Source organism: Symphalangus syndactylus, chromosome 22 (assembly GCF_028878055.3).
Source record: "Symphalangus syndactylus isolate Jambi chromosome 22, NHGRI_mSymSyn1-v2.1_pri, whole genome shotgun sequence".
Classification (NCBI taxonomy): Eukaryota; Metazoa; Chordata; class Mammalia; order Primates; family Hylobatidae; genus Symphalangus; species Symphalangus syndactylus.
The window spans coordinates 32,938,796-32,943,916 of NC_072444.2; positions in this window are offsets into that span (position 1 = coordinate 32,938,796).

Consider the following 5,121-nt stretch of genomic DNA (forward strand, 5'->3'; position numbering starts at 1 on the left):
CTCACTCACTATCACGAGAACAGCATTGTGGAAACCGCCCCTGTGGTCCAATCACCTTCCACCAGGTCACTCCCTCCACACGCAGGGATGATGGGGATTACAACTGGAGATGAGATTTAGATGGGGACACAGCCACACCCTCTCAGTGCCTCAGGGCACTTGCACTTGCTGTGCATCTGGCTGAAGTGCTCTTTCCCCGCTGTCTGCAGGGCTCCTCCCTCCCCTCCTCCATGTCTGCACCTGTTCCTCGCCCTGTCGGGAGGCCTTCCATGGTCACCTGCTTCCAATCGCGGCTCTCCTCTCCGTTTGCCTCGTCCGTTATGCCTTCCCCACGGTACTCAGCCTCAAACAGAAACATATTTTACTTTTTAAAATACTGTTGCTGCCTCCACTGGCATGCCAGCTCCACGAGGGCAGGGCTTTGTCTGCTTTGCTGACCATGGCACCCTAGACAGCCATGCCTGGCACCCAGTAAGCGCTCAGTACATCTTTTTGAGTGAATAATTAACATCTAAATGAAGACTCGTGCTAAAGGCACAGTGGCAGCGCCCCTCCCATCCCCAGGGCAGCCATCTCTCCAGGTGCTGCAGGTCGTCTGCCTTAACTGGCTCTTCTCTTCTGGCGGGCTTCCCCGCAAATTCCTGGGAGCAGCCCCGGCTACCAAAGGCATCTGGCACTGAGTCGCCAAGGTAAACCCTGGAGTGTCTGTCAGTGCCCCAGCAAGGATGCCAAGCCCTAAAGGAGAGCCCTAGAACTATTCCTGCCCTGGGAGTCTGGGCCTGGGGGAGTGTGTGTGTGTGGGCATGCCTCTGTGTGTGTGCCCATTCATGTAGCTCATGTATGTGGTTGTGCATGTATGTGTATGTGTGTGCCCTGTGTGAGTGTGTGCATGTACATCTGTGCATATGTGCATACGTGTGTGCTCTATATAAGTATGTGCATGCTTATGTGTGTGTGTGAGCACGCATGTATGTGCGTGTATGGTTGTGCATGTGTGTACATGTGTGCTGTGTGTGTGTATGCTTATTGTGTGTGCACATGCATATATGTGCACACATACACTATATAAGTGCATGTGTGCTTATGTGTGTGCATGTATGTATGTGCATGTGGTTGTGCATGTGTGTACATGTGTGCCCTGCATCAGTGTGTGCCTGCTTATGCATGTGTGCACATGCATGTATGAGCATATGTGTGGTGGCGCATGTGTGTGTACGTGTATGCCTTGGGTGAGTGTGCGCATGCTTGTGTGTGATTGTGCATGTGTGCCCTGGGTGTGTGTGATGTGTGCACATGTGAGAGTGTGGGAGGCTGCTGGGAGGCAGCTTACTCCCAAACTCATACTGTCCTCAGGCCATCTCACACCCCTAAGGGGAGAAGGGGGACCTGGGTGTCCCTGTCCTGAAACAGATCTGGAAGTCACCTTCCACTGGGGCGATGAGAGTGAAGGGCAGTACCCACCCTGCTCTGGCCACACCCCTGAGTCAGGACCCACTGCCTGCTCAGCACACAGTTCTCATCCAGGGGACAATTCCCTTTGCTTGAGGCATTCTCTCTCTCTTTTTTTTTTTTTTTTTGAGGCAGGGCCTTGCTCCATCACCCAGGCTGGAGTGCAGTGGCATGATCTTGGCTCACTGCAGCCTCTGTCTCCTGGGTTCAAGCAATTCTCTGGGATCACAGGTATGTGCCACCATGCCCAGCTAATTTTTGTATTTTTAGTAGAGATGGGGTTTTACCATGTTGGCCAGGCTGGCGTCAAACTCCTGACCTCAAGTGATGATCCACCTGTCTCAGCCTCCCAAAGTGCTGGGATTACAGGCGTGAGCCACTGCGCCCAGCTTTGAGACGTTCTCTTTCTGAAGATAAATGTCTGCTGACCTCACAACTGATGGTGCCCCTCCCCCACCCATGCCACCCAATTGCCCCATCTGCTCACTGCACACAGGGGCCAGAGCCCCAATTCCCAAACTCCCTTCAGACAGAAACAACTGGGACTGGCAGCTTCTGGGCAGCAAAGCTCAGCTCACTCTGCTTTTCACCCTTGTTTTAAGGTCAAAAGGAGAAAAATCGCTCTTCAATTCTGTTTCACCTGTAACTAACCCTGGAACTAAATTAGTAGGTATTTTCTGCTTTATTTGGGTACAGTCAAGCTGGGTAATCAGGCCCACAGCCACCGATCTCCCAGGATGTCAAACGTTATAGGCTGCTCCATATTCACTCTCCAAGTCCCTCTAGACACTGTGGGGAATAGGGTCCCCGACCGTGCTGGAGTCCCCATAGACACTGTGGGGAATAGGGTCCCTGACCATGCTGGAGCCACCCTAGACACTGTGGGGAATAGGGTCCCCGACCGTGCTGGAGCCACCCTAGACACTGTGGGGAATAGGGTCCCCGACCATGCTGGAGCCACCCTAGACACTGTGGGGAATAGGGTCCCCGACCGTGCTGGAGCCACCCTAGACACTGTGGGGAATAGGGTCCCCGACCATGCTGGAGCCACCCTAGACACTGTGGGGAACAGGGTCCCCGACCATGCTGGAGTCCCCATAGACACTGTGGGGAATATGGTCCCCAACCGTGCTGGAGTCTCAAATGTCCAGTCAGCCCTGTGCACAGGAGCCCCTGAGCTGCAGTGGAAGACACATTCTTTGCACAAGGAATTGTTCTGGACATCTAGTAAGAGTAGAGAACTTGACAGGGCACAGTGGTGCATGCCTGTGATCTCAGGACTTTGGGAGGCCAATGAGGGAGGATTGCTTGAGCCCAGGAGTTTGAGGCCAGCTAGGGCAACATAGTGAGACCCTGTCTCAATCAATCAATCAATCAATAATTTTTAAAAAAATAGAGAATTTACCTTTGGTTGAATTCTTGGTAGTGCAGCAGAGTGGAGTGGTCATCTACACAAACTCTGGATCCAAAATACTGCAGCCAAAATCCCAGCTCTCCCACTTACTCTGTGTGACCTTAGGTAAGTTTCTCCACCCCTCTGTTCCTCACCTTCCCAATCTGTAAAATGGGTGACAATAATGAGCACCAACTGATATAGTTTGGATGTGTGTCCCCTACAAATCCCATGTTGACATGTGACATCCAGTGTTGGAGATGGGCCTGGTGGGAGGTGTATGGGTCATGGGGACAGATCCCTCATGAATGGCTTGCTGCTGTCCTCACAATAACAAGTGAGTCCTCTCTCTATGAGTTCATGTGAGACCTGATTGTTTAAAAACAGCCTGGCACCTCCCTTCTGTCTCTCTTGATCCTTCTCCCAGCATGTGATATGCCAGCCCCCTCTTCACCTTCTACCATGACTGTAACCTCTCTGAGGCCTCTCCATGTGCAGCCTGCAGAACCATGAGCCAAAATAAACCTCTTTATAAGTGACCATGCCTCAGGGATTCCTTTATAGCAACACAAACAGACTAACACATCTACCTTCTAGGGTATTGTTAGGAGCCAATGAGTTAACACCTATAAAGCTTCTCTGTGCTTAGCACAATGACAGACTTGCACCTATTCTTTTAGAAACCTAGAAAGAAACAGATCAGGTGTTGGATCAGGTACCGGGTGATCACGTTTTCCAACTAGTTTGGAGCCTCAGGTCTAGTATTCTCCATCCTCAAGAGTCATTCACTAGGACTTTCAACCCAAACCTCTACAGAGTAATGACCAGCAGGAAAAAGAAGCAGCTGCTAAGTGCTAGTTCCTTTTTGATCTTTATTTAAAGAAGGATTAGGAAATCCTGCAGAACTGAAAAGCCTAAAGTGAGGCTATGGTAAGGACAGAATTTTTTTAAGCGAGCAGATCAAAGAGGGAGGTAGCTCCTGGTGCTCCCAACATCTGAAGCCATTCTTTTAATCACGCTTCAAACTGCCTGGAGGTTGGTGGGACGACGGTGTGGCTCACCATCCCCAAGCCCATGTGCTTTCCAGGCAATGAACCACAGAGCTTGACCTTTTTTCCCTACACACAAGGAAAAGGAAAAGAAGGTAGCTTTTGTTAAGCCTCATGCAGGGCCAGCAAGTTGCCTGTGTCACCTCATTAATCCCATGACAACCCTATGGGGTGAAAAATGTTATGCCATTGTTGGAAACGAAGGAGCCAGGCCTCAGACTCTGTCACTTGTTTAAGGTTATACAAGACAAATGGGAAGTGAGAGTCACCTCAAGGTCCACTCCTCACCCAGGCTCTTCCCACTGCCCCCTGGGAAATGGCCTTTGGTCCTGGGCTCTCAGAAAATTCAAAGACAATTTGGGAATTGTTTTACATCCTCAAATCTTCTGTCCTCCATTTTTTCTTACTGGTGTTCTGGGGGGCCCCAAAGTAGAGAAGCCACCATGGGTTGCCCCTACATTTGCCAAAGTGCTCAGGAAGTTCCATCCAGGAGCCATCTGCTTTCTAACGTCCCCTTTGCCCACCTGGTCTTCAGATCTTTCCACACCTGGGCTGTCCAGTCCCACTCTGATGGGCTTCTGCAGTTAGCAAGGTCAAGGCCATAGTATATTTTTCAGAGAGCCACATGCCACCCTCAGCAAGCACTCCCAGGTCCCTCATTCATGAAGGGGGAACATGACGGTTGGTGCAGGCAGAAGAGAAAACTAGGACAGCCTTTTCAGAAGTGGAGGAAAAAGTAATACCCTTCATAGGTGAGCTGCTGAAACAGTCCCACAGGGGAGCATTTTGTTTTTGATGAAACAGCTGACATTTGCCTCCAGGAGTCCAAACTGAGAAAAATGGAGTAGGCACTACTTATCCCAGCCAGGGATTACAGTGTTTTGTCCTGACACCCCCTAGGGCCCCAGCAGACTACTCAACCGAAATACAAAAACAGGAGTTGATGTGATGTTTTATCCATACACGGTGCGACAGCTGGCTGTCTCTTTTTTCCTGCATAAACAGGAGTTGACAAACAAGTTATAAGCAGGTGCCCAGCTGGTGTACTGCCCTCTGCTCCCTCGATACAGATGCTGTGTGCCCCCATTCATGCAAACCCATAGGGACTTTGGAGGTTGGGTTGAAGTGCCAGGACCACAGGGAATGGAAATGAGGTTTGTGGAACAAATGCATGGTCTATGGCAGGCAAGGTTTCAGCAGCTGACATGTTCGAACATTGTGGAAGCTTTC